General features: G+C 45.2%; 1 protein-coding gene across 1 annotated transcript in view; it reads right to left on the bottom strand.

Moving 5' to 3' along the window:
* Positions 1 to 20,948, bottom strand: part of NPY2R (neuropeptide Y receptor Y2) — a 147,453-nt gene extending 126,505 nt beyond the window's left edge. The window contains exon 1 of the mRNA XM_078677663.1: positions 19,843 to 20,948. The gene's annotated coding sequence lies outside the window, so the exon portion shown is untranslated. The remainder of the gene's footprint in view (positions 1 to 19,842) is intronic.
* Between the last annotated feature and the right edge of the window lie 4,981 nt (positions 20,949 to 25,929).

Genomic DNA, 25,929 nt, shown 5'->3' with positions numbered 1-25,929 from the left:
TTGGACACATTTACAATTTCTTTTCCTTGCCTTCCCTGCACTGGGACGGACGTGCGGGTGCGGTGGTACATGCTCTTCAAGGTAACACTTACTTCACCTGGCGACCATCTACTCTCTCTAGATACACATGTGCTATGTAAGAGTCAGAGAATACCATGCTCCAGGCATCCATTCAGTCAAAGTATACGCACACATACAGTTTCTGTTTCACCCACCCAGGCTGCTGTCCTTCCACCCATCCTTGCTTCATCATTGACCCAGCCATGCACCATACCATATTCTTTCCTTCCCAGCCACCTCTGGGTCCAAGCAAACACATATCGTTCTTCTTTGCCAGCCATCATACAAGTTCGCGTCCCACTTACTTACACCCTTCTTTCGCTTTTCGTTCATCCCATCCATCACGTTCGTCTAAGAACTTATTGGGATTCTTCTCACCAAAAACTTCACAGCTAAGTCGAAGTACATTTCGAGGAGGCTACTACCTGGTTGATTTGTAATTGTAATACACCCGTGCAGAAAGCACACTATGCAGTCTTCAATCTCAATAAGTAAGGAATATATAGCTTACCTGTTTCCGCCACCACCGTTTGATCCCCCACAGGAACGGCCACCAGCTCTTCTAACGCCGCCTCCTCCCCAGAGGCCTCCGAGTCCAAGTCCAACACAGCCACCTCCGCGCTGGCCCCGTCACCAGATGTTACACCTACAAAGTACATTTAAGAATGTTAGAATACACCACTCACTACTATATAATATTTGGTCTAGGAGAAATGTTAAAAAAACAGAATACAATGTAATAATTTGTGACTGTCTACTCCATAGTAAAAATGTCCCATTTTCCAGGGAAGGCTGTTGTCTTGCTGCACTTTTATGCACAACTGATGAATGCTTGCTTTTGATTTTTAACACGCACCACTTTTTCTCCTAACAGACAGAAGCTTGACTCCTGAGTCCTAAGAACACGACCAGGATCAAGTTCAAACTAGGTGAGAGTTTGGCTCGACCACAAGAAATGTGTCCAATTAATCGTCAGCACTAACCACTTTTCCGTTTACAGTTAAATAGTTTTATGACAAAGTAGATTTTAATAAATGTGTTTACTTTTAATAAAGCTTTTACACTTAAATAGACTCTGTGGTTTTTGTTCCTCTAGACTAGAGTGGATGAGCTAAAGGTTTTGGAATTTTTGCAAGCATGAGTGCCTCTGACACTTCTTGACTGTGCTGTGACTCCGTACTACTCTCTTGTCCTGCGAACGATAATCTAGAGATCATTGGGGATCTATAATCGGTGACTTCGGGAGCTGAATGACTCTGCCACACTATCTAGTCAGTAAGGAGACAGTGCATAGAGGTATTGCTGAATATAATGGGAGTCCAATGGAATTGCCAAATGTCCAATCTTAGTTAGCTACACAGACAGACTAATAAGAATAGTCTAGTAATACCACAGGGAGTCATATTCGAGGCAGGATAAGAATTTATATCCAGTCTACAAGAAGATCAAAGACGATTTAGAAAAAATCGAATGAGGAACGCTAGGAAAAAATAGGTACTGTTTATTAAAATGTAAACTTACTGGGGCCAGCAAAGGAGCCCTCGCCTGCCCGATCCTGGCCTGCATCCTCAGCACCCTCCTCCTGTGTCCTCTTGCCCTTGGGGGGAGCTGATGTACAACATGAAAGAAAGAAAAACCAGAAAACATGGATGAGATTTTTCAACCAAATCAAACATTTGAAAAGAACAATAACAACATATTTTGGAAAAATAGCAAATAGATAGACAACTATTCCACGGGATCTATCTCATGTGGTATACTACGTTATTCGTATTGCCTGATTTGCGGAACGTTGACTTAGAAAGTTCCTATGTAACTCAAAAAACAGACTACTAAAGAGGTTTGCCTAGGCCTGGCACTGCAGGCAGCAGTGCGCAACACGTGACAGACAAAGTCCATCCTGCTTGCAGATCAGTGAATACTCAAACTATCAATCCACCCGCCACCACCGCCACTATTTCTTCTGATAGCCATGTGACTGTCTAAAGGAAGGACTGGACTTCAGTCTGTTGGGGCTGATTTATAAGTCCCTTGCGGAAGTTGTGGCTGATTTTCCTCCATTGTTGCGTGCCTTTTCTGACGCAGCGGCAGAACAAAAGACTCGCCATGGTGTTGGTGCGGCGTATATATTAAAAAAAAAAACACATATGGGCATATGGGCGATGCATCACGTTGTAAAGCCCTGCGCCATCAGGGGGCGTTCCGGCGCAAGGGAGGGCGTACCTGCGCAGGAACGAATCCTAAAAGTGGCTGAGGGAAATCTACAAGATGTCAATCAGTCACTTTTAGGACAATGATGCATGACTCAAACCCTGCGCGCTTGAAGCCGACGTACGGCTTGATGCAGCATTGGGGAGATAGGGTACCCCAGAGCATTGCTGGAGCTGCGCCATCGTTGGCACGCAACTCCAGCAATGCGCTGCCTTTACGGCACAGATGCGTAAGGCTTCTGTGACGTTTTGGGCCAATGGGTGGTGGTGGCATGGCACACAATTACTGCCGCATCCCTGCTACTTTGCAGGGATGCGCCGGTAATTGAAAATATGACCCTTACTGTCTAGCATTACGCAGTTCTTTTCTTTACAGTACACTCATACATAATTTCTCAGGCCAATGAAATGCTTCTGAACACAACATACAAAACAAAGAAGCATAGTAGCAAGCAAGGCTACTGAGAAGGAGAGCAGTGCACCTGAAAATGAAATGCATAGAAGATTTTGAAATATAATTTACCTCAATGTAATCGGCAGCATTATTGCTCTTGGTAAAGAACAAAGATTTGCAAATAACAGAGCAGGATAAAACAGAGTAGTAAATGTACTACTACTACTACTCACCAAGCCCGGGGACCTCTACGCCGAGCGCGTCCAGCAAGTCCCGCTCCCGGTCCATGACATCGGTCCAGCGGTGGGTGGCCTGGTTATATGTGCGCCGGACCCCAGAGATCTTGTACATGGCCCGGCACACCTTCTCCCACCGCTGGCGGCGCTCCCGGATGCCATAGCCGGTCGCGATCTTGCCGCCTCCCAGGATCGTCTTGGGGAGGCGGCGCTGGACGTGGAAGATCAGTGCCGCCACTTCCTCCGCGCTGAAGATCTCCCTCGGGACCACTTGCTCCCCCCTTAAACGCCCGCACGGGAGCCGGGCACGGGGTGCGGGACCCTTCCCCTTCTCAGGGTGCTTCCCGGCTCCCTTTACCATGGTCTGGGCAGAAATAAACTTAAATGATAAAGAAGAAATAGAATAGTGAAGAAGAAAAGAAAAGAGTTTAAAAAAGTAGTTTAAAAGTAACTAAAAGCTGCAGAAAACACAAAAATATAGAGCTAGAAAAATAGAGGGTTAGATAATAAGTAAAATTAGATCAAAAAAACTTCAAACAAGCAAAGGATGGCAGAGATTGAGAGAGGATAGAGAAAGCATGCCCAGAACCATAGCAATGAATGAGAAACAAGATGGCCGCGCCCGTTCACGACCGCGTGGGTAAGTTCGCGCGAGATTTTCCTTGCGAGTACGCGCGAAATTGTACTAGCGAGCAGCACACTTTGCGAGATTACACATAGCGGGCGGAAACGGAATTACGTCACGCCAACAAGATGGCCGCGCCCGTGTACGACCGATAGGGTAACTTGGCAAACGTATAGCTAGAAGCGCCTCGCGAACACGCGCAAGATCACGCGAACATACACGTCGCAACAAAAACAATTTTGTATTCGCACGTATTCGCGGCTTCCGAAATCGATCTCGCACGGATTTGCGCCCCAAAAAACGCGCGAAAATGCAGAAAAAACGATTTTAGCTAAACTGAAAGCAATGAGCAGGTGCAAAAGTTCAAACTTAACATTAGTAACATTCAAGGTAGTGCTTCCTGATGGGCCCCTCCAGAGTTTGCAACTATTCTATGACCCTGCTATGACCCAAACAGCAGGCTCATAGAATAGCACCATAAAGGTCCTGTGAAAAAAAAATTTCACTGCAACAAAAAGCAAATTACAGATAAGGAAGGAAGCAGGTGCCAGCCAGACTGGAACTTTCAAAATTACTGACACATTAATGAAACACAAATTAATTGATGGCAGTTGAAGAAGGGCAGGTGTGCTTGCTTTTTTCAACCACCATAATCTACAGTGATAAATAAACCTAATAGGTGCCAGTGAGGATGTACTAGAGGGTGGCATGGGTGTCCCAGAGGGTGGCAGTGGTGAAACAGAGGGTGCTGTGAACCTGTGATGATAAACCAGACGTAGAAACAACATAGTCGCGGCCGTTGCAAGCCGAAAAGTAAGTTCGCAATTGCGAACTTGTCCCAAAATCGGCGCGAACACGCGCCAACACAAAAAACGGAAAAATCCGCAAATCCGCTAGAGTTCGCGGATCTTCGCGGATTGCGAATCCGTAAATACGCAAGTTCGCGGATTGCCAATCCGCAAAATCCGCCCATATGTTTTTGTATGATGTACCAAGAAACTGTATGCCACGCTCACAATTTGTATTATGTTTGCAGGGCTTTGCCCATATGGTACCTTGGAAAATAAATAAAAATGTGTTGATTAAAAAAGTGCAAAACAGCAATGGGCATTTCATTTCCCTACCTTATGCATGATTAACAGAGGGATCGTGGGAAAATGTGATAGCCTGGGGAATTGACAATTAAATGTATCTGGATAAGTTAATTATTTTGGGCCCATTATAATGATGATTTACTATTAATTTGGAATGAAACAAAGCAAGACGTAGAACAATGCTTTGGAAAACTGAACAACAATGATTGGATCTCAAATTTACATATGACATAAGCAATGGAAAATATAATTTTTGTACAAAATGGCAAACTCGAAACTACTCTGTATTGAAAGAAATCCTCTAAAAACAGTGTTTTACATGGTAGCAATTTCCATCAAAAAATCTCTTCTAGATTACATATACCCCATGGGGAATCATTGAGAGTTAAAAGAATGTGTTCAAACAAAACTGAACTCAGTTTCAAAGGAGAAGAAATGAAAGAGTGATTTCAACAAAGAGGTTATAAGTAAAACAGTGTGAACAGACTTTGGAAAAAAAAACAACAAAAGGAATGACCAGTGTGTTTGATCACAAAAAAATACAAAGTTGACATCGGAGGAAGAAAATTGATTCAGATTATACTAACATACAATAAAAAACATGAAGAGATAAGGAAAACAATCCAAAAACATTGGCACTTGATACTTAATGAGCTGGACATTGGTCAACAATTAGGATACCATCCATTGATTACTTTCAGAAAAACTCCAACATTAAAGAACATGTTAGCACAAAGCCATTTCATCCTTAAGAAGTAGACTGGCTAATACATGAGATTTCACACTTCAAAGGGTGTTGGCACATACAAAGGATGCACTATAGCCCACGATACTCAGGAATATGAAGACATCAAGGGACACAAAGTTAAAATTAAAAGTTATATTATTTTACTTCCAAATGTGTTATCTACCTACTTATAATGCACATGGGGGTTGAAATATATTAAGTACAACTTACTCCCTAAGAAAACGATTTTTAGAACACAGAAAAGCTATCCAAACGAGACAATACATATGCCATGGCTAAACATTAACAATCAAAAACACAGTGCAAATGTGTAAAGCATGAAATATTATGGAATCAATACAGTAAAGAAAAATTAAAGATGGGGAGACGGGGCTCTGAAATGTAGGCAATTGGAATAAAAAAATCATCATTCAATTACGAACTAAAACGCCTGAAATACTTATCAATGCTGAGGAGCTACGTATATCTTCATGAAAATGCAATTGCTCGTAATTTCATCAACGGAAAAAGCCATGAAAGACAGTGGGCCCACCACAGGAATATACTTAGAAATCATCTAGTATATACCCTAGTAAAAGATGGAAAACTTAACACTATGGAAACAAACAAATTCAGTAAACAACAGTTTAATTTACAAATTGTATCATGACTTTAGTTCAAATATGGCTATTAATATCAAATTAAAAAATAATCAAATATTGAAATTCATCAGTTCAAATTGATGACAAATACTTGTTTCTGAATCAGACAAAACACAATGGTATTGTTTGACGCAAGTCAGATTTGAACTGCTTAACATGAGCACTACATTTCTCACAAGGCAGCAGTTACCTAAAGACAAAACGTGAAAGCGAGAAAGGACTCAAAATTAATGCTATGGTCAGGAATGGTTGAAAACCCACTGTTCCCTGCTCTGCCTATAGCCAAAATGGCAGAATCTTTCTGACCATGTTGGAGCTCTGGGTACACCCTAATATATGGCAATGGAAATAAGGAACTCCCCCAGAAAACCAGTTCTGAAACATGCTTCCCCCCCCACTGGGATTTGTGCCACTCTGGCTACTTGGACCATAGCAGTGGCAGGCCTACGTCTGCCTGTGACAGGGGATGTCCCTTTGAAGCTTGTGCAGCTGGTGGGCACATCCTCCAGGCCCTCCTGTAAGGAAGAGGCACACACCTCCTTCCAGCCAAGGCCCTTTTATTCCCTTTCCTGTGACCCATGCAGACCTCTCATCAGGCTGCCAGGTGACCTTCTGAGCTTAACTCTGAAAAGGCTACTTGAGGTTTTAGGCAGAAAAAAGCCAATTTTCTAAGAGGGACATTTTGAAAATATTAATTTAAAACCCGACTTCACCACCAGATTTGATTTTAAATGTCTATTAATTTGTGTCCTTGAACCATGGTTCTAGCTATTCCCTAACAGAAGCTACGCATTATAAGGTGTTTTTTTGTTTTTTTTATAAGGTGTTATAAAGTAACTCGGTGCTTTTCTATGGGAGAGCAAGCCTTCTCACAGTGGAAAAAACGACTTTGAAGATTTTTCAATGCCAGGACATGTGAAATGTAATGCCTGCTTAAAGGGTGACTTATCGGTATTAAAAAAGAAATGCACAGGCTGGCAAAAGGTTTATTTGGTCAGGTTGAATTGGTGGTTATAAAATGTCACACTCAGGCTGCAGGGGAAGGCCTGGAGACATGCTTTGCACTGTCCCTTTGGTGGTGGTACAGTAGATGCTTCAATCAGTGACATGTAACTTACAGGCCCTGAGTACAGTGGGTGCTAAATACTAGGGATTTATAGGTAAGTGAAATATTCCAATCTGGGATTAGCCAATTCTACATGTTTGTAGGAGTCAGAGCAAATACACTGGACCAAGGTATGCCCATAAACCAAGACGCAGAAGACACACAACTACACCTAGAAATCAGCTAATTAACAGACATCTTCAATTTCAAATGCTGTAAAATAAACATTTAAAAATGGATGCCCTTCTCTGTACTCAACGATTTTTATTCCATTTCCTAACTATAATTCCCCTGTAACCTTTGTTTTTTCAGTGAATTTCTAACGTTTTTTAAATGCTAATTCCTCACTATAACGTCCCTCTAACCTTTGCTTTTTTTCACTGAATGTCTATGTTTTTTAAATTAGAAGTCACTTTATTCAGGGTGGTGGATAAATAAACTGTATATCTGAACAATAATATTTGGAAATGTGTAATGTGAACTGAAGATGGGATATGTTGCATTAGATGATGCATCCTGTTCGTTGTGATTTTAAAGCATGAGGAATTCTTACTGATCAGGACTGCCTTAATTCCTCTTGGGAAATTAGAGCAATTATGTTCCTTGGAAGCACTTGTCCCTTGACACTCTTGCCTCCTTTGCTAAATGCTGCATTAACTCTCAGTCTCTGGTGTGATGGTAATTGGTTTAATATGTAATGTGTATTGTATTTCAGTCATTAGTTGTAGACGACAGCAATAGCACATGAAAACCTACACCATCCTTTCAAGAGTTTTCCCTCCTAATTCACAACTCAATGCACTTTCCGTTCATATTGGACCTGCATAAATAGACAAGTAATATTAAAAGATGTCAAGGGTTTTTTCATTAAGTGCAAATAGTATAATATTACGTGGCAGGGCTTTAATTTGGATGAACAAAATTAGTGTTCTTTAAGGGCCAAAGAAGTTTGATTATGAATTATTTCCAAGAGGGATGGCCTGTGTAAGTGAAAGAGTGGATTAAAACATGTAAACTAAAATCCTCAGCTTCACACAGTGTGCCAATTGACTAGTATTTGAGGGCTTCTTTGTGCTTCTTCTAGTATTGCATCCAGGCATACAATAATGGACATGTGCCTATAACAAGCCATACCTATTGTCTTTGCCAATACTTGTTATCAGTATTATATAAATGAGTAACAGTGATATTGTTGTGACAAATTAGAATTCAAAATATTAGACTACGAAATTAAACATTACTTAGGTTTGTGGAACGGGTAGTGATCTTAAGTTTTGCAACCAATCTTGTTCTCCCTTTCACACCACTTTCCTCTGCAACCTCTATAAGAAACTTACACCCTTTTTCTGTCCACATCTTTTTGAAATATTCCCTCTGCATAGCTTCTGAACCTTCTTACTCTCTTTAATTTTGTAAGTAGTGCCTTACTCTTTAATTCTGCATGTAGTTCATTGTATCTCGTTCACTTCACCTTCCCCTACACACATTTACCTGTAAGCACTTCACTTTCACGCTGTAAGTAGTTCAACAGTTTTGTACCTTCTTAGCACACTTTCCCATATAGACACAATTGCAAGTGGCACATGTCATCATTGCTTTATGTGCTGTGCAGAGGGGCAAAGAACTGGTTGAGCATGTGTTCTGAACAGTGACAGCTGGCACGGATCGGGGATGGTAAGCCGGGGGGAACATAAAATCCACTTACCTGCTCCCTCCTTGGTCATCTCTGGGCATCTCTTCCGGCCGCAACCAAGCAAGAAGCACCCAGGCTCTCCAGAGCAAATCACAATGCTGCAATGTAGTGTTGTAATTGGTCTGAGTGCCGTGGTTCGAGGCTCAACAGGTATTGTGAGCCTGGGCATGTTCTCCACCCAGGCTGTAATACAGCCTAGGTGGAGAACATGCAAAGTGTGCATGACTGTTTGGCCGATCGAAGACGGACGGCCAAAAGTGATGCTCACTTACAAAGTGATCACCACTCCTACCCCTGCTCTGGGAAGCAGCACAGGCCAGACGCGCCCGGCAAAACTGCTTCAGCTGGGAAAAATAAAAAACTAATAATCTCGAGTTATTATCATTTTATTTTTTATTTTTTACACTGTTAAAAAGCAGTGGGGCGACGCTCCTCCGCCTTAGCGGAGGAGGTGCCGCTGGAACTCCTCTATGACCCACTGGCTGGCACTGTGAGAACCTCGCACTGCCGTCAGCCTCAAACTCAGGGCTCACAGGTGGTCATTATGAACATCTACTCACAACCTGAGCTCATACAGACCACTACGGAAAACCACGTTTCCAGTGCACACGATACAGGATTAATGTCCTGCAAGAAAAACCGCATCCCCGAAAGAAATGCTGTTAAGGACAGACATTAAGTAAAGTATGTGAAATGTGAACAGGAGCTACTTCACCCGAAGTGTATTACCGTCTTAATAGTTTAAGTGCCGTTCTCTAGATATCCTCATTGAGAAATCAATCAGTGTTTTCCCTATAAAGGACCTCCATATAGGGCCCGGCAGGGGCCTGTGTCAAAGTCAAATTTAAATTATTGTCTGGTGCAAGACCTACTTACAGCCCTGTTTCCTGGTAAATGGGTCATCTTTGATACATTTAATATTGTGCTCAATCACAACTCGTTGTCTTCTTCCCGCCCGAAGGTCTCATCCACCTCCTCTCTTGATTAATATGTTGTTAACCTCAGCTCTTAAGGTCTTGTGAATCTTTTGAAGCAACTTCTCCGCAGCAGGTCTGTTTAATTTGGCTAGCAAATATAAAATATACAACATAAAAAATAAAGTGAACTTCTGGCTTTCCAAATGATCCGTTGCTTCCAAAACGAAAGGCGCGGTTTGCTCCTTGTTAAGATAAGTACCATGCTATATAAGAAAACACGTATGTTCCTGTCATATGCTGCCTCATTGGGGGGAGGGGGAGGTGTCAAGCACATAACTCCCCCTCCCACCACCGCTTGAGAAAGTCGCAATATGCGTGCCCACATAAAGGGTTAATGAGGGTTACTCACTGCCATGGGCTAGCGAGATTCCTCTCTGACTTGATGCTATGGAAGGCATGCGCCCTAGAATTTTAAACGAACATGCCACTGCTTTCTTTGCTTCCCCTCTCTGAAGTGTCTTGTCAAACTTGAAGCAAAAATAAAATCTATCTTTTGCACGTGGCATAAATATCAGAAGAAGTGGTCTCGCCTAAAGTCCAACCGGCCAGCAAAATCATATATGGCAGCTTCGAACGTGGAAGTGATCTGCTTACGCAGGTCGACCAAGTCATATCTAGAAAGTATACTTTAAGTAGGCCAGCCATGTTGTGTCATGTCCAGAGTGTACGCATGTAGGAAATAAAGGAATTGCCACTTATCCCCCCAAAATGTTATTTTTAAATTCTGCTAAGATTTTGAATCTATAATGAGGTCCCACATCCGTGCTGTTTTGTTCTGCTCAACCTGAAGTTCAGGCTTTAGGAACCTTCAACCTAAGTTAAAGTTGATTAACCCTTTTCTTCTGCATTTAACGTTCAGTATTACTATTACATTAAGGGTATTAAATGGCATCAAAAAGTATCTATGACCTACAAGCAGACCACGGTTGTGAAATAAACATATATAAGAAATAATTCGAAAATACATGGGGCTGTGTTACACTTCACCAAACATCTAGTGCGATTGTGTGTGTAATGTGTGAACGAAACAAGTCCAGGAGGCCTTGCAGGCCACAGTAATCCTTCTCTGCAATTCCCTCTTCTGTCTTAAAGTGAAGTGTGTGATTCCAACAACTAGGTGGTGTCGTTTTTTGGGGAAGCCTATTCTGTGTGGAAATCACCCCATCCCCCCTCCCTGCCCCCCCCCCCCCAACAAAAAAAACAGTGTGATTCATTTTGGGAATGTTACAGAAAGTGCATTTAAAAGTTTTGAAACTTCCACAAATTCTCGAGCAAAGTTTCGTTATATAAGTGTTGGTTTTGTGGGCACAAACCAGATCACTCAGGAATACTGCCTACACGCTGAAAAGAAAGGAATTACAGAAGGCCATGCCAGGATTAAACACATTCCAGGCGAGACATGAGTAGGTTCAAAATAGGTTCACTGTCTTGTTTATTCATCGGCTTCAATAAAAGCCATACTATTATGGACTATTAGGGAAGATTGGGTGGTAGCTTGATGCCAGCAGGCAATTCCAGACTGTGGAACCATAGCCCTGGTAAAAATGCTCAAACCCACCCCACTCCCTTTGTCTCCTCACACTCTCTTTCTCCATCCAACCATTCACCCTCTCTCCTTCTCTCTATAGTCTTCCTTGTTTGTTGCTTTCTCTCTACATTAGTCTCTCTGACTTGAAGCCTCCTTTTTCCTACTGCAATGGATCTTGGGATACTGGGCGGAGTGACAGAGGCACCAGGAATTACCCTGGCTTTCAACACCAGCTTCCAATGGCTCCAGTCTACAGGTGAAATGCCCCATAGAACAAACAACCTGTCCGGCTCTGCCAGCAGGGAACTAAAACAGCGCAAGACAGGTTAATCAGTCAACTGTTGGGAGTTTTTCAACAGTATCTAGAATCCGTGATCCAGTTAGCTCCAGGCTCTGGGCAGAAGTCAGATGAGTGAACAAAAATCGATGGGAGAAATGCTTGCAAATAGTCTAAACCACTCATTGTTTTTCACTCAGTGTGCAACTCCACACAGAGGTCTGCCCGCCTGCCTCTGAAGCCATCAGGACACCTCTTGAGCTGGCCCTTACATGATCATGGCCAGGTCTGGTTGTTCCTTCATGATGTGGTGGAACACATCTGACCTGTGGTAACCAGATGAATGATGATCTGAAACATCTACCTCAAGCATTCTGAGGTGGGGGAGCGGCAATTAACTTTTGCTGGTGCCATCCAGAAGTCGGAGCACAAGAAACTCAAGTAAATTAATATTTGTTGGTAGTTCTATATAACTTTTCACATTCATAATAAATCGGAAGAAAACCATTATTGTGAGTTTGTAAGTCTGGGAAGTCAATGAAGAATCAAGACTTACTCTAAGCGTTATGTAAATCAATACCTGTATCTAATTCCAGATAGTGTAGGTTACTGTGCATAATTCCAAAGTTAGACCAAGATCATCACTCCTACTGCAGACACCTCCAGAAACTGCTCTCATTGGGAGTGAGAAACCTTAACACCTCCAAATGACTATCTGAGGTAACTCTCTTCAGTAAGGCCAATCTCAGTCACTAGTTAATTAAATCACATCATAAATCAGCTTTCTTATAAGGAGTCAATCAATCAATCAATCATAGCATTTGTATAGCGCGCTACTCACCCTGAGGGGTCTCAAGGCGCTAGGGGGGGAGGTGGGGTGGTCTGCTACTGCTCGAAGAGCCAGGTCTTGAGTTGCTTCCTGAAGGAAAGGTGGTCCTTGGTCAGTCGGAGGTTGATGGGGAGGGAGTTCCATGTCTTGGCTGCCAGGTAGGAGAAGGATCTTCCTCCGGTGGTGGCTCTGCGGATGCGTGCAATGGCGGCGAGGGCGAGGCAGGTGGAACGTAGCTGGCGGGTGGGAGTTTAGAAGGTCAGGCGGTTGTTGAGTTACCTGGGTCCCAGGTCGTGGAGAGCCTTGTGTGCGTGGGTGAGGAGTCTGAACGTGATCCTTTTGCTGACGGGGAGCCAGTGCAGGTCTCTCAGGTGTCCGGAGATGTGGCTGTGTCGGGGGATGTCCAGGGTGAGTCGTGCGGAGGCATTCTGGATGCATTGGAGTCTTTTCTGGAGTTTGGCTGTGGTTCCGGCGTAGAGGGTGTTCCCGTAGTCCGGTCGGCTGGTGACGAGGGCCTGGGTGACCATCTTCCTGGTTTCGGTGGGGATCCACCGGAAGATCTTTCGGAGCATACGCAGGCTGTTGAAGCATGATGATGAGACGGCGTTGACTTGTCTGGTCATCGAGAGGGAAGAGTCCAGGATGAAGCCCAGGTAACGTGCGTGGTCCATTGGCTTGGGGGCGGTGCCCAGGGCAGGCGGCCACCAGGAGTCGTCCCAGGCGGAGGGCGATGATCCCAGGATGAGGACTTCCGTCTTGTCTGAGTTCAGTTTCTGGCGGCTGTTCTTCATCCATTCGGCGACGTCTTTCATCCCTTCGTGTAGGTTGGTTCTGACGGTGGCAGGGTTGTTTGTGAGGGAGAGGATCAGCTGGGGGTCGTCGGCGTAGGAGATGATGTTGAGGTTGTGTTAGCATGCGATGGCTGCGAGGGGGCTCGTGTAGACATTGAAGAGGGTGGGGCTGAGTGATGATCCTTGTGGTACGCCGCAGATGACTTCGGTGGCCTCGGATCTGAACGGGAGCATACGGACCCTCTGGGTTCTTCCGGTGAGGAACGAGATGATCCATTCCAGTGCCTTCTCTTGGATTCTGATGTTGTTGAGGCGCTGCACTAGGGTGCGGTGGCAGACTGTGTCGAATGCTGCGGAGAGGTCCAGGAGGATGAGGGCCGCTGTTTCCCCGTTGTCGAGCAGGGATCTGATGTCGTCTGTGGCTGCGATGAGGGCGGTCTCGGTGCTCTGGTTGGCACGGAAGCCGGACTGTGAGGGGTCGAGGGATCCGTTTGTCTCGAGGAAGGCGGCGAGCTGTCTGTTGATGGTCTTCTCGATGACTTTGGCTGTAGAAGGGAGGAGCGAGATGGGGCGGAAGTTCTTGAGGTCGGTGGGGTCCGCTGTTGGTTTCTTCAGGAGGTGGTGGCGGGCGTTGGTTCGGTGGTTGGGTCCGTGGTCTGTGCGCCATAGCTGTTGTGTATGTCGGTGATCCGGCGCTGGGGTTGGAGAACTCTTTGACGATGCTGAAGATTTTCTTGCTGTCGTGGGCGTTGTTGTCCAGTCGTTCTTTGAGTGCTGTCTTCTTGGTGGCGCGGATCAGCTGGTGGTGCTTGCGGGTGGCGTGCTTGAGGGCGGTCATGTTGTCTGTGGTCTGGTCGTGGCGCCAGGCTTTCTCGAGGGTGCGGCAGTTCTTCTTGGAGTCCTTGAGTTCGTCGGTGAACCAGGGAGTTTTCTTGCTGCTGGGTCTGCTGGGAGGGTTCTTTAGTGGTGCGAGGTTGTCGGAGCAGGCGGTCAGCCACTGTGTGAGGTTGCTGGCTGCTTCGTCGGGGTCTGTTGTGCTGGTGGGAGGGTTCTGGCTGAGGGAGGCAGTGAGCTGCTCGACGGTGATCTTGTTCCAGCTCCTGCGAGGAACCTGTTGCGGGTGGTGGTGGGTCGTGGTTTTTCCGAAGCTGAAGTGGACGCAGCTGTGGTCAGTCCAATGAAGTCCGGTGGAGTGGCTGAAGGAGATGTTCTTGCTGGATGAGAAGACGGGGTCAAGCGTGTGGCGGGCGTAGTGGGTGGGGGTGTTCACCAGTTGCTTGAGTCTGAGGTTGGCGAGGTTGTCCAGCAGGGTGGTGGTGTTGCTGTCGTTGTTGTTCTCCAGGTGGAAGTTGAGGTCCCCTAGGAGGATGTAGTCAGCGGACGGGAGGGCGTGCGGGCTGATGAAGTCTGCGATGTCTTCGCTGAATTGTGTGCGTGGTCCCGGGGGTCTGTAGATGAGGGTGCCTCTGAGGGTCGTGTTGGGGTCGGTGTGTATCTGGAAGTGGAGGTGTTCGGCGGCGGTGAAGGTGTCGTCGGAGTTGGTCGAGATGCGGATGGTGTTTTTATGTACGAGGGCGATGCCTCCTCCCGTCTGGTTGACGCGGTTCTTCCGGGTGATCTTGTATCCGTCCGGGATGGCTGTGGCGATGTCGGGTGCTGTGGAGGGGTTCATCCAGGTTTCTGTGAGGAAGGCGATGTCTGGTGATGTTGTGTCGAGCAGGTTCCAGAGTTCGACGGCGTGTCTGTGGACGGAGCGGGTGTTGAGCAGGATGCACTTGAGGTGGTTGTTGCTGGGGCTCGGCTTGGCGGGAGCGGTGCAGGTCCGGAGGCAGGTGAACTTGCAGGCTTGGCAGGTGAAGGGTCCGTGGGAGCGTTTCGGGGTGGCTCGGTAGCAGGCGGGGTTCCGGCCGGCGTTGTGTGCCTTGAGGGTGGCGGCGTCGTAAGTCAGTCGTGTGGGCTGGCAGCATGTCACCTGACTTAAATGCTGACATTGAATGTTTTAGGGCTTTCTCAATGCTCATTTACTTTCATGGATACCTGGATTAAACTCTTTTAAGGTTGGAATTCTTAAGCTTCTACTTTACTTGTCTTTATTTTGTACTTCCTTGTCTCTTCACGTGTGTAATATGTAGTTTCATTTTAATGTGTTCTGTTAATTTTGTCTCATGTTACAAGTTTCTAAAATCGTGCTGTATCAATTACAAATGACTAACTAAGGTAACTCTCTTTAGTGAGACCAATCTCAGACACTAGTTAACCAAATCACATTATAGATCAGCTTTCCAATAAGGAGTTACCTGGCTAAAACTCTGACAGGGAATGTGTTAGGGCTTTCTTTAATGATCATTTACTTTAATGGATATCTGGATTAAACTATTTTAAGGTTGGAATTCTCAATTCCTAGTTACATGTTTCTTACATATCTTCACCCTTGCACTATTATTGCTTTGCTTTGACAGCTGCGATGTCCAGTAAATCTTACTTCTCAAATTCTAGATATTTTTCTCTGGATATCATGTTCTTAAACATTTAGATCATTTTGAATTTTACCCCACTAAGCCATCAATCAATCGATCATTTATAAAGCGCGCTACATACCAGCGAGGGTCTCAAGGCGCTGGGGGGGTGCTACTGATCGAACAGCCAGGTCTTGAGTATCCTCCTGAAGGTCAGCAGGTCTTGCGTCTGTCGTAGACTCAGTGGGAGGGTGTTCCATGTCTTGGCGGCGAGGTGGCAGAAGGATCTCCCACCTTTGGTTGTTCTTCGGATTTGCGAGACGGTGGCGAGTGAGAGGTCGGCGAAGCGTAGCTGGCAGTTGGGGATGTAGAAGGAGAGCCGTCTGTTGAGGTAGGCTGGGCCAGTCTTGTGGAGTGCCTTGTGTGCGTGGGTGAGGAGCTTGAAGGATATCCTCTTGTTGACGGGGAGCCAGTGCAGGTTTCTCAAGTAGGGGGTGATGTGGCCGTGGTGTGGTATGTCGAGGATCAGTTGTGCCGAGGCATTTTGGATGCGTTGTAGTCGTTTGATGAGCTTGGTCGGGGCTCCGGCGTAGAGGGCGTTTCCGTAGTCGAGTCTGCTGCTGATGAGGGCCTGGGTGATTGTCTTTCTTGTATCTGTCGGGATCCATCTGTAGATCTTGCGGAGCATGCGGAGGGTGTTGAAGCAGGAGGAGGAGACGGCGTTGACTAGCTTGGTCATTGAGAGTGTTGAGTCGTGGATGTCGGGGCTGCCCCCAGGGCCGTCGGCCACCAGGAGCCATCAAACGTATCACTGAGGATGGGTGAAATTCTGGATGCAAACTTTTGAAAAGTTTACAAATTTTGCTCATTGCAAAAAAAAATTATATTTGGTACACTTTGTATATCTTATCTTGCATATAAATCCTCTCACTAAAAGTGAATTTTTGTTGAGATCATTTCAGTAAATCTGAAATTTGTGGGGTTAAACTGGTGCTAATGAGGTGAAACTCTGACCCACATATTAATGGTGTGTGTTTTCAAATGACAAGATTGTAAATTAATATTCTTGCAGGATATTCTGCATGTTTTCACAAAATGTGCCTTTCCCGTTGACAGTGGTGGATGATTTTAACAGTGTTGGGGCAGGTCACGGGGGGAGGAGAAGGGAATGAAAAGAAAAATTAAAACACCTGTTGCTGCCACCACTGCCTCTCTGTCCTCTTTGCCCGCTTCCAGGGCAGGAAGCACCCAGCTCCCAGGTTCCCCATAGCCAATCACAATGCTGAAAAACAGCGTCATGATTGGTCTGAGCACCGTGGTTCAGCACTCAGCCAGGGAATGGAAGGCTGGGCATGTTCCCACCAGGCTGTAATGCAGTCTTGTGCGGAACATGCAAAATGTGCATGACAGTTTGGCCAGCCCGAGACAGCCAGCCAAAGCGTCTTGTGCACTTGGAGTGGGCAAACCACTCCTTCCCTGCTCTGTGAGCGGAGCAGTTCCACCCCTCCCCTACCCAGCTGAGCTAGGATGGAAAATAAAATGATAATAACAAAGAGTTATTATCATTTTATTTTTTCCATTTTGGCCCGCTCAGTTGGGTACATTCCTCCGCTTTGGCGGGGGAGTCGCCACTGCGCGTTGCAGTTTGGTCCACCCTGCCACATAATTCCACCACATAATTTGGCCCTCAGTTGCTGCCTAAATCCGGTGCCTTCGGCCTCTGCTCTCTGTTCTCAAGGCCAGAAAAGGAGAGTCCCTACAAAACAATGCAAGTGCAAACTGTTAAAGGCACACGACTCCAGTTGTCTTGTCAGCGTTACCCCATCGTTTTGCCACGTTACATGTTCTTACTGTCAATGGATAAATGGCAAATCAAACAGAAAGTGTGAAATTGGACAGAGCAATGACTGTGCCTGGATGAGGTGTTTGTTCCCTATTAAATGAGAAGCCTGACTGAATTGAAAAACATCGATCCTGTGGTTGTAACTGTACGTATTTTCCATTGACAGGAAGATAAATCAGTGCCAAGGTGAGGCTTTCGGCCCTTAACACAAAACGAACTTGCAGACAACCAATTACAATTCTCCCTGTCAATTACAGCCATAAGGGTCTTTGTTAACACCCAGACTTAGTCTCTTGGGGATCTTTCAGAAACGTAGACAAAGAAAGAGACATCCTAGTTCAAATCATTGTTTTTTGAAGAACGGTGAACATTTCACATTTTGAAATATACCAGAGAATTGACTTGGAGCCAGAGACATTTTATGGCATGGGCAAAGTGAATAATTGCCCCCACCTTCCAAAGAGCCCCCTGTGAAAGTGAATATTCTCTCTATCTCACTTCTTTATATACGTGCACAACACATGGGATTCTGCAATTGCTGTGTAAAAATATGTCTCTTGTGATGAACCCACTCAACTGTTATAAAGAAATAACATGAGAACTCTACTGTAATATCTTATTGTAGTTGATTTCTGACGTCACAATGCCAGAGACAGCAGCTAAGGGAAAAGGCAAGTCAGTTAAGGGCCATTATTAAAGCAGCTATTGAAGGAACAACACGAAACACTGCGTTTCTTTCTTCTGCTCTGTTTTCTAGCTCTTTAGGAGATATTTACAGCAGCATTTTGTTTTGCACTCCTAAGGTAATCATAACAAAGCTAGAATCTCTGTGCATGTTGCAAAACATTTAGATCTACTGAACTTTTTTTTAATGAGTTGTATTTACCCGATTCTAATATCTTTTTGTAACAAATATCTAACAGCGTTTTGATGGGTTTAAGTTTGCACTTGAGTTTCTATTTTTATTCTTCATATTTTCAAATATACTGTCTCTTTCATATGAAAGAACTATGCAAAAAGGATTACGTGGTTTGTGGAAAAGGTGATGGTGTGACCATGTATCATAAGGAATAAAGTATCCTCTCCTGTACATGATAAGGATACTGAAAGTTGCTTAAGAGTACCACAACCTTATTTAGGAATTCAGCCTTTAACCTTGTTTCTCTACATGCTCATGGAACTCCTCTGTGACTTGCAATATCCTTATGATGTGCAGCAGGGGTATTTTATCCCATATATCTTAACTTTTAAGGCACAATTAAATAGTGTTAGGTAACACAGAGCTTGAATTATCTAAAATGGGTGATGAACTCCAAAACTGTTCCTAACAGGAGCCCCCAAAATATTTCTTCCCTGGGTCCCCCAAAATCCTTCAGATGGCACTACTTGGAGTGTGGATATCAGGATCTAACATAGGTTTCCAGCAGAGCACTCCATACTGACTGGAGACACTCAACACTAATGTTCTCAGACTCAAGGTTAATATTAATGTTAACATGACCACTACTAAAATGGAATACACTGTGGTACTGGCATTTCAAATAGGTGCCGGTAATGCTGTTAAGAGCGGGTTCGGGGGCCGCTCGCTGTGAAGGTGCGTGAGTTATTAATCTCTGCATTAGTGTCTTCCATTAGACTGGTGCCAGGAGGTTCCAGCCGGATATTACAAGGATGGTGGCGTGGAACCCTTCCAGCTCTGTATCATTTATCATGGTTTTTTTTCCTTCGGTCTATAATAAGATTGGTAAAATATGCACACGAAGGCGGATTGTTCCAAACCGTGCAGCTGCCTGCGCAGCTTGGTATCAAAACAGAAGCGTCAAAATGAGCTCCAGTGTGTGCGCTTTTAGCATCTTTGGGGAAAGCGTGCGTCCCTCGGCTACCATGTGCTACCCTTACCTTTAAACTGCTCCCTTCTTTCTTTCTCCTCGTCATTTCTACTCCTGCCCCACGCCCTCCCCGATCCATGCCCTTTCTAGGTACCACAGAAAACATGCAGGCATTTGTGCAGGTATCATTTGGCACCTTTAGGAGTTATTGGTTAAATTGGCCTTGCACTATTTGCAAAATAGTATGGTTTGTGCAACCAATTGCTTTCCTTGGCAGCCGATCTGTTCTCTACCAAAAAAGCATCAGTGACTGGAGACGGTTCTGATTGCATACCCTGGCGACCTATTCATTCGACGTGCGTCATTTGGGCATTATTATGGTGCCAGTGGCATATCGAAAAAGTGCAAGATATGAAACTGTTTAGCATGTACTTAAGTTTGGACTTAATTGCCATGTGTACCAAATGAGATAAAGGGTAAGTACTCTGGAAGTCGTCTCACAGTACCTGCTAGAGCTGCGTGTGGTCCTCGCGGCCAGCGTCGGTGGTTGGCATCCGCCCGTTCGGACCACCCCACGGTTCAGCCACAGAAGCAGCAGCTGGGATGGGGCTGCAGCTGGGCGTCCGAATCATCGAAGAATGTACGCTCAATCCTTCCTTTAAAGTGAGTGGCAGAGTGGAGAAGTTGGCGAAAGTTGGCAGCTCGGATCCTTGGCGCCCCTCGTACACAGGTAGGCAGAGAGGCTCTTGACGCACTGGCTCATTCACAGAAATTCCCTGGTAGGTAACGCTGGTTCACACTGCGGAACCCCCAGTTAAAGTGTTCGGAGCCCATCTACTGTCTTCTAGGTGCGCAAGGAGAACCTCTGTCGTCACCAGGCGCCTGCTTCACCTGCTTCTCTGAGAGGAGCCCCGGACGCAGCGGGGAGTGCCAGGGGAGCGCGCCGCGCCGAGAGGACCCGTGCTGGTGCTGAGCTTGGCACAGGCGACTCATCGGGGATGGTAACTGAATAGCCAGAGGGAGGCTGCGGGGAGTAGTCAGGAGAGAGGAGGGGGTTGGTACAACCCGGGATCAGCTCTGGCGATGATCAGCGCATTTAGGGGAAGAGTGTGCATGTCACCCAAAACGTTAGCCCAATGCGAATACGCAAGTAAGGTGGGCGGCGATGCCCCCAAGGGCATGGCCAACGCAGCGATCACAAACAAGAATTGCTAACCATCCCGTTTAGAGGCGGCGTCCTGAGAAAGCCCCATCTCTCACTGCAGCCTGCGTCGCCTGCAGGAACAGAATAAGCAAGCAGCCTGGGCAGGTGGCAGCTGATACACGGGCGCCCCCTACCCGCAGTGAGCTCGTCCCATCCCTAACCACAAACCCTACCTCCTACTGCCGACAAGCACAAGGGAAGCGCCTGTAACTAACAAAGAGAAAAACTACGTATATGCGAGGAACAAACCCCCTCCTATCCCCTGGTTTGGCAGTAAGAAGCAGCTATAATTGGAGTGTAGAAGGACCCATGGGCCCCGGTGCCACTGCACCAGCTGCACTTTTTATGGCTACGTCTCTAGAAAACGGAATCATGCGAGGAGGTCCAGGAAAAGATGATCCCCTATCTAGAAACCGAAAAGCACGAAAAGCCGTGCAAGGCACGACTTTTATAGCCTCACCTCTCAGTTATTATCCGGACACGAGGTTGCAAAGCGACCTGGTAAATATTATTGTGTGTGGGTGGAGGGAGTACCAAGGGTTATTAAAACTAGTCACACTAGAGCACGTTGTTATTGCTTGGGGAAGGCTGTCAGTGGTGCTGGGACAATTTTCAGAGTTGGGGTGCTGGCTTTCGCCATCATTTGACGCAGGTGCCTTGATTGCTCTTCCTGCGCCGCTGATATATACATATCAAGATAAGTGTACTTCGTAAAGCAACCCCTCTTTATTTACCTTCGTGTGAGACAGCACGTGGAATGCCGTGACAATCTCCTCTCAGCTGCACCCCAGAAGCGTGCCTCTAGTTAAAAGCACAAAATACCCTAAACGCGCAGTGAGAAAGGAATAGCATACACAGCTCTCCTATTTCAATGGTTTGCAGCGCTTTGTCAGGCGAAGTTGCCCGGCACGTCACCGGACAGTCTGTCCTGAAGGCACGCCTCTTCATTGTCACTTCTCCATGTGAACTCTCCATCAATGATTTATGGGGTGCAGCAGCGCCCTATCACCCCCACTTCAGGCGCTATTGGGGGTCGTAATGCACACATTGCTCTTTGGTGCTCCTCGATGGAACTGAAGACAGGCACGTCACGAGTGTGCTCTGAAACGAGTCCTCCAGAAGAAGTGCTAGGTGTGTTTGAGGCTTTTGCGTGTCTATGCTGGAATGTGTTGTTGGGAAGTATGTTTGTGCGTGTAGTGTGCGTGCATGAAAGAGTAGCTATCAATAATGCAATAAGTGCCGTGGCATCGGGGTCCAGGATCAGAGGGGACCACGACGTCCCCAAATTAGTGGTTTTTTACTTACTTCCAAACCAGGGAGTGTGTTCGCTCTCTGCTGTAGACGGCAGTATTCTGTCTACGCCGCTCTGCATGAGGGTTGCACGCGAGCGTCTGTTTATATAAAACGGGCGGGGGTATTCGCCCAAGATAACCCAGACCCACTGCAATGAGACAGACATCACTGGAAGCATAAAAGGCCACTTTTATTTGTTAGATCAGGCAATATCATCAATATCCACAAAAACCTACAACAGTTAAATTTTCCATTTATCATCAAAACCATTAAAATTTGCATATTGTACCAAAACCATAACCTTTATTACTGCATTTGTTTTGTTTATAACTGTATTGTTCCAAAACCAAATATAACTTCCTTTTCGTGCATTTTCCCCCATGTTTCCAAAATCTTTCACTTTCCATCTTTTCTTTCCTTTTCCCCCATACTGTACCTCCCCCCACCCTCTCTCATGAAGGACGGTCAAGTCCGCTCTAGATCTTGACCTCCCCCTATTCCGCCACTTCCAGCTAAATGATATAACAATTGCCTGACCAACTGTGGCATCTTACAGTATTAACATCTCTGTTTTGTCATACAACATTTATACATGAACATAAACATTTTTTTTTTTTTTTTTTTTACTGCAATGCAAAGGGGTGGGTGGGCGGGCCTCGCCAAAAAGCCCCTGCCTCCTTGAAACCGGAACCTAAAATGGCGCCCGTCACCTAACTAACGCCTACGCCGCAATCTACGCGCGCGCTGCCCTGCACTAACGCACGTCATCGCACCGGGTCTGTCCACCCGGGCGAAAATCCGCGGGGGGAGACCGCTTCTCTCTGCTCCCCCCGAGGATCACATCGCCCAAGATAACCCAGACCCACTGCAATGAGACAGACATCACTGGAAGCATAAAAGGCCACTTTTATTTGTTAGATCAGGCAATATCATCAATATCCACAAAAACCTACAACAGTTAAATTTTCCATTTATCATCAAAACCATTAAAATTTGCATATTGTACCAAAACCATAACCTTTATTACTGCATTTGTTTTGTTTATAACTGTATTGTTCCAAAACCAAATATAACTTCCTTTTCGTGCATTTTCCCCCATGTTTCCAAAATCTTTCACTTTCCATCTTTTCTTTCCTTTTCCCCCATACTGTACCTCCCCCCACCCTCTCTCATGAAGGACGGTCAAGTCCGCTCTAGATCTTGACCTCCCCCTATTCCGCCACCCAGGAAAAACCCTGGATTTTTCCTGACCCCACCCGAAAAGGACCAAAACCATTTTCCCATAATTTGAGTTGTATACTGTTAACCTTCATAACTTTGACCGTCTTTTTTTTTTTTTTTTTTTTTTTTTTTTTTTTTTTTTATTCCTCCCTTCTGGAAGAAACCCACAAATCCACTTTCAGAATTTTTGATAGCATGTCTCGTATTTCAAGAATGTAATAAGCCATCCCCAATTGCGTGAGATGGACCCCGTCCTCCCTGAACAAATGACCTTCCTTACCAGTGATGCTGTTATGCGCAATTGTTTGGATCCCCAAACCCACACAGAAAATTTTCATAGCCCTGTTTAACTTTTTCCGGGCTTTTTCCATGGCGATATTGCTCCTTGCATTCCTCCACTGTTGTCTAAAGACAAATTCAGTCCACACTAAACTGGTACCCAACCAATTGTTGGATATCACGGCCAAATCAAGTTGCATAGCTTTAATTAAACTTAAACCCGATAATGCCACCAGGTCATTCTCACCTAGATGAAGGATTAGCATATCTGGGCCACCTCTGTCATACCTGATCTTTGCCAATAGAGGGAACAAATTCTCCCAGCGCATGCCCCCTTTACCGCACCAGTAAAGTTCATGTCCAGCGCCGGGGATACCCAAGTTCCTTCCATAAATTTGATGATCAGCAAAGATCGCGGCCCACTTCACAAAAGAGTGTCCTACAATCCAAATCTGTTTTTTGGCCGGACTCAGACCCCGAATGTCACCTGTATGAAAGAAAACAACCTATTAAAAAACTCAAATATAACAGTAATGCTACAAACAATGACTTGTTCTGACCTCCCTTGGGTCGAAATTGTTTTTTTTTTATTTTTTTTTTTATTTTTTTTATTTTTTATTTTTTTTATTTTATTTCTTCACGTAACGCGCACAACACTTGGAACTCCACCTTCCTATCCTCTTTATCACATTCCAGCCCAGCCCCAGAGAAGCCGCTTCAGATGCTGCACCTATACGAAATGAGTGCGTTGCATAATTCATTGGATTTAAACCCAATAATAAAAGCGTGCGTCTCATGACCACCAGCAGTTGTTGGCTGGAAAGCTTGTCCCCTGACTCATGTACAAAAATCGGACCTCCCAAGAAACCTGTGAAAAACTGAAAATCCCTCCATTCTTGAACTGGACAACAACCTTGTATTTGGGTCACCTTTAAGTGTATCCACACTCCTTGTCCCATCTGATCTGTTTTTGATTTTTGTAACCATATTTTTAACACCTCACCCTCCAAGCAAACATCTGTGCCACAGAGTCCGTAGTCATTTTTAAAACCTAACAGTTCTGAAACTCTAAAAGCTCCGAAAAAGAGCCATATCATAACTAATCTAAACAGCCTAGTCTCATGAACATTGTAACAAGATTTAGGTAACGAAAGTAACAATTGCTGTAATAAATCAAAGGTGATTGGTGCTCTTTTGTGTGAGCTGGTACTCTGCACCTTCTGCAGACCTTTCAAAACTCTTTTTACCAATACATTGTTATTTGGGTCCATACCCCAAAACATTTGACCATAGAATGAAATCCCCGCCAATTTTCCTGCGATTGTGTTATGTGCCAAACCTTTATCAATTAATACTAAAACAAAGTCAAGTATAAGTGGAATACACCTCTCTCTGCTTTTGACGATGTCGAGAGTGTTGACATAACTTAGAAATTCCTTCCATGCCAGCTTATAACTCTGTTGTGTGGATGCCGCTAATGAATTCTCCACCAGCTGTAGTATCCTCAGTCCCCTAATGCCCAGACGTTGGAAGGCACCGGTGTTTTCTTGACTGCCGCTCCCGGCGCCAGCCCTCGAAATCTGTCCCACTGGGAACGAGAGAGTGCATCAGCGATTGAGTTAGTGATGCCTGGAATGTGTGCTGCCCGAAAAACAATGTTCAGACGCAGACTCAATAACATGAAAGCCCTCAAAAGACCTAGAACTCTCCTATCTCTAGCTTTCTGCCTATTTATTAAGTGAACTACTGACATGTTGTCTACATGGAAAAGGATCGTTCTGTTACTAAGCTCCTGGCCCCATATCTGCAAGGCTACCAACAGGGGAAAAAGCTCTAAAAATGCTATGCTGCGACCTTGTGAAATCCATTCCTCTGGCCACCGTTCTGCGCACCAGCGCCCATCCCAAAAAATGCCAAATCCATGCAAACCTGACGCATCCGAAAACATTTGCACCTGCCATTTCATTCCTTCTTCAATGAAAAACAATGACACTCCATTGAAATCCTCCAGAAATAACAACCAGATTCTCAAATCCTCCTTTATATTTCTGGTGAGCCTTATTCTATGGTGAGGCAGCGTCGCCCCCGACATGGCCATGCCGAGCAACCTGCAAAAAGTCCTGCCTGCCCTTATCACTCGGCAAGCAAAATTCAAATATCCTAATAGCTTTTGCACTTGCCTCAGTTGTAATTTGTCTACCTGAAGTGCCTCTTGAATGCATGTTTTAATCTCCTCTAATTTCTGTTTGGGAAGCCGTGCTATCATTTCCACAGTATCTATTTCTATGCCAAGAAACGTAATCCGTGTGCTTGGGCCCTCTGTCTTGTCCTTTGCTAAAGGTACCCCAAATGTTTCAGCCATGTGCTGGAAATTGTGCAACGCTGTCGCACAATGCATGGACTGTGCTGAACCCATGAAAAGAAAGTCATCAAGGTAATGACACACCTTGCCTTCCTTACAACCTTGTTGAAAAACCCACTGAAAAAATGAGCTGAATAACTCAAAAAGGGCACAAGATACCGCACACCCCATTGGTAAGACTTTGTCAAAATAAAAATATCCATGTAATTGCATACCTAAAAGCTCGAAATCTGT

Source organism: Lissotriton helveticus, chromosome 2_1, assembly GCF_964261635.1.
Source record: "Lissotriton helveticus chromosome 2_1, aLisHel1.1, whole genome shotgun sequence".
NCBI classification, from domain to species: Eukaryota; Metazoa; Chordata; class Amphibia; order Caudata; family Salamandridae; genus Lissotriton; species Lissotriton helveticus.
The sequence above is the reverse complement of the archived record's forward strand: the minus strand, read 5'-3'. Positions and strand labels throughout refer to the sequence as shown.